The sequence below is a fragment of the Strongylocentrotus purpuratus genome, unplaced genomic scaffold (assembly GCF_000002235.5).
Source record: "Strongylocentrotus purpuratus isolate Spur 01 unplaced genomic scaffold, Spur_5.0 spur5_scaffold_1, whole genome shotgun sequence".
NCBI classification, from domain to species: Eukaryota; Metazoa; Echinodermata; class Echinoidea; order Camarodonta; family Strongylocentrotidae; genus Strongylocentrotus; species Strongylocentrotus purpuratus.
In genome coordinates this window covers 43,829,449-43,841,636 of record NW_022145594.1, presented here as the reverse complement: position 1 = coordinate 43,841,636, position 12,188 = coordinate 43,829,449, and positions in this window count along the sequence as shown.

Sequence of the window (12,188 nt, the reverse complement as noted above, 5' to 3'; positions counted from 1 at the left end):
AATGTAAAGAGAATACAATAGGAGGTTGGGGTTGCATGGAGCTTATTTATTCAATACTCAGTTATAAACGAATTCCTAACTTTTCATATCATAATGCTGAATCTTTATGGGTGAAAGTTTGAATTTAAAATGTAAACATTAAAGTTGGTGTAATATATTTTAAAACGGATAGTTATTTTGAAGAATATAGGTGTGACTTAAATAGCATATTGCAAAATATGAATCTCGGGGTCGAAACCGGCCACTGTGTGATTTTGGGGAATTTTTATATCAATTTTTTAGCTCGAAATAATAAAAGTTGTGACTTCATACATAATATGACAGATTTTTAAAGTCTACTTCAACTCATTACAAAAACCCAATAATAAACTTCCAGCACTAGCTCAACTCTTATTCATTTTCATATTCATTATCATATTCAGACAGGATGTATTGAGATTGAGATTTCTTTCCGTTTTCCAGTATAGGATATTTTTTAGGAATGTCACATTTAGAACACCAACAAAGAGAACAGCAACACGCAGAAACTTTGGATTTTTTTCACTGCATTTATTACTTGTACGATCTATGTATGTTTCCGAATGCACATAATGCAAGTGGAGCTTACAATAATTTGAAAGACAGGTTTATATGTATGTGATAAACATGCACTCAGTATGACTCAATATGTTAAAACCAAAGAATAGAAATAAGCATTGAATTACACCAGGTAATAAACGATCAATAGCGACAGAGCACAGGCTTCATTGTCAAGTGATCCAATTAAAGTATAATAAAATTATTTGGTCAAATATATACAGGATGAAACCAATTAACTAAATAACGGAAGATTAACACCCGTTACAACAAAAAGTGAATTTCTCCTTTACTATAAATATTAATAAAATCAAGCAGTGACTTTCTCCTTTATATAAAAACATTTGTCAGGAGTTTGACTTTCTTCTTTTAAAGGAGAAAGTAACTCCTCACTAATGTTTATCTTAAAGGAAAAAGTCACTCCTGACAAATGTTTATCTTAAAAGAGAAAGTCACTCCTCACATTTGTTTATCTTAAAGGAGAAAGTCACTCCTAGTTTTAATAAATGTTTATCTTAAAGGAGAAAGTCACTCCTGACAAATGTCGATCTTAAAGGAGAAAGTCACTCCTTGTTTTAAGAAATATTTGTGAGGAGTTACTTTCTCCTTTAAGATAAACATTAGTGAGGAGTTACTTTCTCCTTTAAGATAAACATTTGTCAAGATGACTTCCTCCTTTAAGAAAAACATTTGTTAAAACTAGGAGTGAGTTTCTCCTTGCAGATAAACTTTTGTTACAGCAAGTAGTGACCTTCTCCTTTAAGATAAACATTTGTTAAAACTAGGAGTGAGTTTCTCCTTGCAGATAAACTTTTGTTAAAACAAGTAGTGACCTTCTCCTTTAAGATAAACATTTGTTAAAACTAAGAGTAAGTTTCTCCTTGCAGATAAACTTTTGTTAAAACAAGTAGTGACCTTCTCCTTTAAGATAAACATTTGTTAAAACTAGGAGTGAATTTCTCCTTACAGATAAACATTTGTTAAAACAAGGAATGACTTTCCCCTGGAAAATGAAATTCGTTAAAAAACAAGGAGTCACTTTCTCTTTTAAAATAAACATTTGGCAAAACAAGGTGTGACTTTCTTTTTCAATATACCTGTCAAGATCTTCTAAAGGTTAACATGTTTATATGTAAACAATTTAAAAGGATGACTCTGACTTTCCTTTTTAGTGAGAGACCATTTTCAAATAGAAATGGTTAGTTATTCCTTTCTACTGATTGTCTAAAACATACAAACAACAAAGTAACAAATATTAATTGACTCATTTCTGTCATATTGTTTCATTAACAATAAAATGTTTTGGGCAGTTTAATTTGATTTAAATGGTATAACCATTCACAATGAATGACTTAAAAAAAAATTATCAAGTAATATGGTGTCACCGATCGCTAGATAAGAGCATCCCTCCTGATGAAAGAAAGTTGTGACATTGTTACAAGGATTAATTAATTTCGTTTTTCCGAGGACTGGTTTCAGTTTAAAGGTTAATTCCAAAAAATTATACTACGACGGCTTGTTATTCAAAAGTTTCGTAATTCCAAAAACGACAATGGGGTTCAATGTCAAAGATGAAATAATGTTAATTTTCGGAATCATGAACCTCGTGGTATGGGAAATTTCCGATTGGGAATTATGAATCTTCGGCAAAAACGAATGCCTCACCCCTTACAAGATTGGTATGTACCTTGTATAACCTGAACAGTCTACGTCTCTGGTAGAGTCCATGAAGAAAATTCAAAACAATTTAACAAAAAATGCTAGTTCTTACATATTGAACAGAAACCAAAATGTGAACAAAAAAATCACCCCTAAGTGTATTATACAATGGATGATCATACAATAGTGTATGATTAGATTATTTGTATCATATCCTCAAACGATTTGCAACATTGCATTCTGAATAACAAGTATAGTATTTCATTTGTATTTTTTATATTTATTGGCGTTTTTTTTTACAGGGTAGCATTGTCAGTGACAAAACTGCTTTCCACAACGACCGGATGGCCTAGATCAAGTATATACATGTATACACTATGATTAAAGATTAAAATTAAATATACAAATTAATGGCTGAGCTTTTGTATATATATATATAAATAATGATTTGAGACAAACTAAGAATAATCTATCAGTAATGAATGCAAATCCGAAGACTTTCATAGCAAATTGTAATACAAAAAAAATACAACTACAACTATAAGCGATATTGTAGAACTTTGAATCATTTTATAGTTCTTCGGTCATAAAGGCTATCCAGGGAAGAGTTGACCAATATGGCAATGACCTAAATGATTTCTACCCCCCCCCCCCCCCTACATCTCACCCCGTACCATAGTTTATACTGATACAAAGATATAACTGTGGAATAGGCATACACAGACCTGAACACGGTCCTTCTGTGTCTCAGCTTTCAAAATGACTCACTGACGTACCACATGATTAAACGACCCATCCATACATTAACACATGGACCTGGCGCACACCCACCCACTCCCACACACACTCCATCCCAGACAATATATTCAGAGATATGTCATTTATTTACAGCTTCCTGTTGTATAGCTCAGAGACGTGAGAGAAACCAAACCTCCTCAACGAAAATTCGTCTGGCAAAGAAGCTGCCCCACTAATTGAGAAAAAGGAAGTATGAATTAGTTTATTAAATAATCAGCTTTGATTTATTCAATGAACTTTGCGGCTTCTGGGTACACAAACTTTCGTAAATAGGGGCTGCTTTTTTTGGACAAAATATCGTTTAATGCAACAACGTGACCACAATGGGAAGAAGTAAGCCAAAGTAGACGGGAATTCTTCACTGCTGACGGATTAGGTGATCTGCAACACATGTGAAGTTAATGATGTTGGTCCTTTAAAAAAAAACGCAAAGTGGAAAATAAAGATGTTTTTTATGAACATTTTTATGAATTTATAATTTATATTATTGTTTGTTATGCCAGTGGATGTAAATTTTCTATCCTCTCACCTCATACACATCTCTGTATAATGTCAGTCTGATAAGCGATTTGCTGTTTTCCTCCGGAGAAGACATGATGTGTTCAGTTTCGTTGTTTTGTGACACATATGATCTGAGCTCACCCGTTGAATCAATAGCACACGATATTCTGCAGTGAAGGCGAGAATTAGTTTTCGAAGTTTTCTTATTACACAAAATCAATAAAATCTTTGTCATCATCTTCTTACGTACATAAAGGTGCACTTGTAAATGGTGCTTGACTGGAGTACTACCCAGGGAGTGGAGCATGTGCACTATTTTGTGCAGAATAGCAAGTGAATCCAATGACTTTGGTAATAACAATTAGCGCCTAGAAACCTATGCAAAGGCTATTGTTAGTATCAATAATATTATTATCCTTAATGAAAATTATTACAATGATAGTAATACTAATAATAATCATAATAATAATTATTATCATTAATATAGTAATAACAACAACAACAATAATAACAATAGTACATTCTGGGTTTCCTCAAATGTATTGTAATCTGTAACATTACAATGTCGCAGAATGATCTTAAAGGAAACTTCACCTCAACAAATAAGTTTAGGTATGCTGAGAGACGAGTTTCATTCCTGCCTATTGATATTAATAATAATATTAATAATGATAATAATATGTTTTGTTTAACCAGGGTAGTCTCATCAGTATTGAAACTGTTCTCCCTGAGGGCCCTGCAATCACATTATTACCCCGGCTTTAGCCGAGATACTATGAAAGGGCGCTAAAGCATTCAAGGAATGTCTTCCTACCGGGTACCCATTTACCGCACCTGGGTGGAATGTGGCAAATGTAGATTAATGTCTTGCCAAAAGACAGTAGTTCCGCTCCGGGAACCGAACCGCGAACCATGCGATCCACAGTCTGACGTATCCACTAGACCTTTACTCATCTACATGATGTACAATATTTCTTAAAGGTAATACAAAGTTTTGGTATGGGGTCATGAATTTGGTTCAAATGAACATATTAGAAGCATATGCGATCCTACAATTAAATATTCAATGATCGTTGTCGCGGTTGAAATCGAGTCTTAAGTGATGAAAATGTGAACTTCAATAAACTCTTTATGTTGTATAGCTCCCTCTCAAGATTTATATTATTTTGGCTTCAAAACAATGTTTCTTGACTAAAATCGACCGATTTTCTTTCCCAGTTTGGAAATTATATATCAAAACTGCATATTCCGAGATTTTGTATGGTCTCAGCTACCATTGTATGGTCGTAGGCGCTATTTTAAATTCATGGGGAGCACATATTGCTCCGGTTGTCTCATTTTCGCCAGCACAAGCGTAGCTAGTTCGCCGTCTATAGAACGTATAGAGGGAAATCGGCGTATCAGACGACACTTGATAGTGATTTTGTATGTGAGATTGCTTTGCTAAATATAAAATACAAGAACCTTTTCCATATCTTTAAACTATCATTGATATCTGATAATTAAACAGTTAGTAAAATATACCTACCAAACTACATAATACAATGAAATACTTGACTGAAAGTAGGGGAGTTTGATGTGGTGCATAATTGCACCCCTCTGTTAATAATCGAATAGTCCATGGTGTGTCATGAATATTCATGTTTTTGCTTACCTCGGAAAATGTTTGCCTATACTAAATGGACAAATTACGGTGGGGGTTGACTGAAGTGGACATAATGAACCAAGAAGAACTTGTCTATGATAATTCATGCTTCTTATCCTTCGTGTGCTTGACCTATAATCTTACAATCGCGTGGTAAATTGCGTCCAAAGTTCGACTTGTTACACATGCGTTATATATGCAATGGCGAGCTTGCGACCTATTTTGATCAAATTACGGTGGGTGTACTTTCAAAAGTCAATGGGACATGAGGGTTCCAATGAAAGAGCTAGTGTAAACGTACGTCGGGGTGGATGTGCTTTTCGTTTAAACAAAAAATGAATTTGTAACGATTTTTTTTTGGTGTAAAAGTCCATAGGCTAACATGTTTATAGGCTGCTGGACTCTGAGATAGGGGGCGTTGTCAAATGAGACTAAACGGGGCTATATGCCGATAAATTTGATATTTACTTAAATTCTTAGCGTTTTTAGAGCCTGATTTGTTCAAAGATGCTTATCCCAACACTAAGTTTCACAATGACAATTAAATTTTAAATTTCATAGTCTAATCCTGTTGAAATATTACCAAAACTTTGTATCACCTTTAAGGAAATGTTCAAGACATGAATATTTCTTGGCATGATGTATAGCATGACATGTGTGCAGCCATTGTCTTGATAATGCAACGTACCAGGCGAACGTGTACATGTATCATGCACCAAGCTCTAGTTGGAAAGACTTTTTAATTCAATAAGAAAATCTTTACTTTTTAATGAGGGAAATCATAGAGAATGCAGGAAATAATATTTGAAGACATAGGTACATAACGGGAGAACAATTATAACTCATTTATTTAAAAATACTTAAATAAATCAGATGACAGATTTATTTAATTTATGCGAAACCTTCACCAAATTTTTTATGCGGTTATTGTTCTGACAATTGTAGTTCAAAATATAATAGCTGGTGAATGAAATATACCCACACACACGTTGAAAGGAAGCATCCATAAATTTGATTACATTTGATAACCGACTGCCCATATTACGTCACATTATCAAGAAAATGGAGATGCCCATGTCGTGCTGATATACTGCACATTATGCTAAGTTTATACCTCTCTAAAACACTTTGCTTAGGAATCTTGTAGATTGATGGGCAACAATACAATCATTCTCTCAGAATAATTAAATATTTTTCTTGGGATGTAATTTCCTCTAATAACGATACTGACTAATTAATTATAGCGTCTTATTTACCCAAGGTATTTACATCAGTACTCATACTGATCCTCCTGAGGGCCCTGCATTATTATCATTACCCCATTATTTGCCAGGTACCCATTTACATATCTTGCCAAATTTGACCCGTTTTCCCGTGACCTAGCTGCTTATCTTTACTTCTGAAAGGAGTACGGGTCAATGTTTCCCTTCAGAAATACGCGTGGGCACTTCACACAACTCCCTCTTTAATTTGAGAACAGGTGTGGGTGCGCTGAATTGTAACCCTTGGAATGACACAGAATACTTTTAAACTATAACCAATACGATCGCAAAGACTATCAGAAAATCAACCTTAAACAATTTCAATATTCTTGTCCATCATCACCTATTGAAATGTGCGGACATTACAAAGACGTATTACGTAATCCGAACATGATTTCTACGGCATATACAATATTTTATTAAATTTGTCCTCGAGTTGATTTCTCGCAAGTCTTTCTGATTCTGTTCAACGTTTCTTTCCAATTATTACATTTCTAAGGCAGCTCAAATTATTTGAAAAGGTACAATGCTCACCTTAAATGATGTAATGACGATATAGATGTCGCTGCTTTTACAATTTCTAGCAAATCTGATTCCTTGAACACGCATTCAAATTTATTTTTACAAGCAATATCCACGTTCTGCACTTTTGGGCTCGATTTCAACATGTTGATGAACTTCCTAACGGTGTCACAAGATATTGTTTGTCCTCGAAGGTAACTGAATAAGAAAGATACTGTAATACTCTTCAATCTTGTTTTTCTTTTCATCACACTATCTGTCAAAGTCGATAGGAAGGCATCAAGAAACTGTACGTCATTTTCGCTTTTGCCAATCGCTATCAATTCACGAACCGAGGGTAAACGATTAAGTATTCCTGACAACAAATACGGATCCAATTCTACTGTCACCTCAAAAGTTTTGATCGTCTTTAGCGTGTTGAGTCCATGTGGAATTTGTCTTGAAAGACAAAGCCTTAATGTTGTTAGATTATTTAAATAATGCAGAATTTCCCAAAACCTCCTGAAAACATCGTCTGTATCTTTCCCTCTAAAGAGCTGTGGATTAAAGAGAAATTGAACCGTGTGAACAGCAGTTCCAAAAGATTCTAAAATATACAAATGGCAGCAGCAGCAACAAATACAATCACAACTATAGCAACCGTATACCACTACTAGTACTACTACTCCTAATAGTAGTACTACTACTACTACTACTACTACTACTACTACTACCAATACTATTATATCTACTACTACTTATAATATTAATACTTATAGTGATTGAAGATGATGATGATGATGATGATGAATGTGAAAATGATTGCTGCCGCTGCTGCTGCTGATGATGAAAATTACAATGGTAATAATAATTATAATAATAATAATTGATGCGGCATGGGCTCATCTAGATAACATCTACGGGGACCCAAGACTTGTGAGCAGGGCCCGCTTTTAAATCAAGACCTGCGTGACTTTGAATGAAACTAATCTGTTATTAAAAGAAACCTGAATCAATGAGTAAATAAATAAATTAATTAATACTTACATCTGAATATATGATAAGTTCATGGATGTTTGGTAAGTTCTCGAATACATTTAAAAAGTGCTCTGAACATGGGAACCGGGAAGAAGTGTCCGTTTTGAACACCTTCACCGATTTGAGTGGGCTTAGTTCATATAGGAGGTGATGTGGCAAATACAGTTCTAGTCGATGGAGATGTGGTAAGATGGACAGACTGCTCCACAACTCACTAAAACTTGCAGGAGTGAGCTCATTTCCACAGGCCTTATAAATGAAAATTTAAAAAAGATTAAGCTTATTACTTTCAATATTCTTTGCTATATAACAGATAAATAAGCACAGGGGTTTTCCACAAATCGGTATAAAAATATCCCTGTATCAAGTTTCGTCAGATTCAACAAATAAGTTGTGGTGAAAAAAACCTATCACAATGTTTGAAACGCATACCTCTTGTTGATCTTGAAATATTGCAATATCAAAGCTGATACCCGCAATTTCAGATATTGACATCTATGAACTTTCTAATCAATTGGTCTTCCTATGGTGATACACACTTTGATCTACTTAACTCTAAATCTAATCAGATTGTCTTTTATGCCAAACGAAACAGATCTGACCTTGTAAGCGAAGGGCAAAATTTAGATATTATGCTTAGATTTTGAGTTGGTTTCCATATTAAACTAAACACACCTTCTTTATTCGAAAATGTTATCATGATATTTCAGATGTACTTTTTTGTATTTGTACCGGCAACCCCTAAATCGGAGGGGCGCCATCTTAGATGAAAGATAATATTTTGTTAATATCATTTTAAAGAAACTTTAAACCACCATGAGTTTGGTGTCAAATGAAAGAAAATGCCTAAATCAACAGTGTCATTATGACGAAGTGCCGGACGACTTTTCCATTTGTTTCAACACACAAAATGACTATAATGTCAATTTGTCATAATGTATCTTTTCTTTTTGGAGAACCTTTCAATTAATAATATGTTGGTTAGTGCCCCAAGGGATGTGCTAAGGAGAAAAACAGAAATGTATGATATTTTTTCACGCAACAAAGGAAAGAGTTGTCCGTTATTACATTGCAAATCCAGTGACCATACACTGTGAAAAGGTTGGGCAATATTTTTCCAACACTTTGTCCAACGTTGTGCCAATAGTCAACCCAACCATTTATTGGGCAATATTTTGCCCAGTGGTATTGGTAAACGTAAGTACCCTACTTCACACGGGCATAATTGTTTCGTATTTTGACCAACAGCTTGGTCAATATTTTCCCAACAAGTGGGCTACCGTATAGTCAGGCAATTGTGAAGGATCATATCTTTGCCCAAATTTTGGTTAAAAAACGAACAATTATGCTCGTGTGAAGTAGGGTACTTACGTTTACCAATACCACTGGGCAAAATATTGCCCAATAAATGGTTGGGTTGACTATTGACAAAATTATTCCAACTTTATGGGCAAGAGTGTATGTACATTATGAGCCCATCACTCCCCCCCCCCCCCCCCCCCCCCCCCCCCCCTCTGACCTACGTACGCGAATGATGGTGAGATTATTGATGTTGGGTAGCTTAGGGAGGATGCGGTCAAAAATTTCCAAGGAGGATCCTATACACATTTCAAACACTTTAACCGATGTGAGTGTTTTCAACTCCGAGGGCGCTGTTGAAGGTGTGTACAAAGACAGTTTGCTGAGTTGTGATGAGCCGGAGAGCCTGTTCCAAACCTCTGTAAACCTGTCAAATGGAGTCCCACAAAATGCAACACAACCGAACTCCTGCATAAAGAAAAAACTAAAACTAAAAACGGGACAAAAACACTATGTTACCAGAACGCGAACACCCACTTGGTGCTCAACAAATACAATACTCTTATGAGGATCGTGAATATATTACATTGCAGTATTTTGTAAATTGAGTCCATTCACATAATAAATGTATGCAAAATCGTATAATTGGCTACAGGCAACAACTTGACATTTATATTGATTCACTTCTTCGTATAACTTCACTGACTAAGGACCGAGACTGCGAATATTACAGCAATACAAATTTGTGATTTATCATCATCATGATTTAGTAAAGGTACTAACTACTACACTGTAAAAAAATAATAGTCGAAATAACTCAATAAAATTGAGGAAAAGAATTGCCTTATTTTTATTAAGTAAATATTACCTACGGCATCTTAAGTAGAATTTACTTATTTTGCTGAATACATTTTTACTCAGTTAAATCGAGTTACATTAACGTAAATAATTTAAGTATTGTAATCATTTTAGATAATAAAAAAAAACTATGATATTATTACATATTGCACGATTTGGTACCCATCTAATCTAACAAGTAACATCCACTAATCATTCACTACTTCTATTTACGATTAATCACTAATCACTAACACTACTTCTATTTAAGATTAAGATTCGACACATATTGAAAGGCTCCAAATGTTATATATATTTGATCGTAGCATCTTAAAAGGAAAATTGGTTGACAATTTCCTGAAATATCAAGTTTTTATTTGTTTTGAACTGGGTAACAATTAAAAATTGTCTTGTCTTTGCTTAGCCATGTTAAATGAATTAGTAAATGTTTTAAAGTCCTTAAATTTTCATTCAACCACAAAAAAGAATTGTTTTATTTAAAAAAGAGTTTAATTTGGTCTTAATGAATATTCATAAATTATGTAAATATTTCTATTACGCACTGCATCGGTCCTTACTTTAAAAAGATAAGAATAATCAACATAAATTCTTTGAGTAATACGTATAATTTCTGATTTTGAGTTAAAATTACTAAATTAATACAAGCTGAAATTACTTAAAGTTCTTATGTATTTGATTCTACTTATATATTCCACGTATGTTCTACTAAATTGAAAGTTTGAGTTAGCAAGACTTAAATTTAGTGCGTAAGTGGCAAAACTAATGTTTTCAAGTAAATTCTACATGGAAAAAATACGTAAAAATTACCAATGAACAAATTATGTTTTACAGTGTATGTCCCATTTGCAGGTCAAAATATGAAAAGGTTGAATTCCAATGGCATTTGAAAGATAAAACTAATTAGAACTTCCCTAAAAAAAGGGGGGGGCTTGCAAATGTCTTTAAGTGGAAAGATAACGACTATTAGTTGTCGAATCGTCTTAAGTGATACCAATACAGTAAGTAATACCGAATTGTCGTACGTTTTGTGCTGCGCAAAGATTCGATCAGTTTAAATTTGGCCATTACAAGAAGTGGGTTATTGATGTAGACAAATGGTTATGTAACCTTTACAGCTCATTTTATGTATGCTATTACCAAAGAAGCAAAAAGAAGATAGTGTCTGACAGTGAAGTCTAGCAAGTAAACGGATTTCCTTGCATAATTTATATATTAGGACACTACTAACGTTTAAATTTCACAGTTAGGACATACATGACATATTCATAATTCCTGCAAAGTTCTACAGAATTTTAATGTTGGCTGCAAAAGGGACATAGTATCTTTAAAATCAGCATTTCCCTCTTACAAGAGGTTACTGGCTATAGCACCATGAGGACACTCCCTCCCTCCACTTCTTGTCTCGAGCAACCTCCTCAAGTAAACCAACCTTACTACTTCCTTTCCATGAAATCTTCGGTTATCCTTTTCCTCTTATGCCATCAACTTCCACATCCCACGCTCTTTTCACATAATTATTACAAATAATATCGATCATTTAGGAGCCCTAGAACAAAAAGTACCGTAGCGCTTAACAAATTACAGAATGTGAAGAGAAACATGATACACGTAGACTTATACAAAAAGGTAAATCACATGCAGTTACCGAGGGAAGAAGTATACTTTACGTGATCATGTTGGTAATAATGCATTACCATCTTATTCAAATGTAATATCGGTCGTTTTATTTTTTCATAATTAGTATCCTCTTTTAAAACAACTGTTGTGTTATTTATTGATTTATAAATTACTATATTTGCAAGGATACCTACCTCCATGTTGGGTAACAGTGAAATTGCTTCAATATCACAATCCCCGAAGGGATTAATGAATGTCGTGAAACGTTTGACCGTGTAAAGGGGTTGCATGTCCTCTGTAACCGGCATTGGAACAGAAGGATGAAAGATATATAATTTACTGAGCTTGGTACAAAAGTCTAGATTCTTCCAAAGCTTTCTGAATACAGGTGCCGAAAGGCCTTCAGTGTCGATTTCCGTGATCTAGAGTCAATG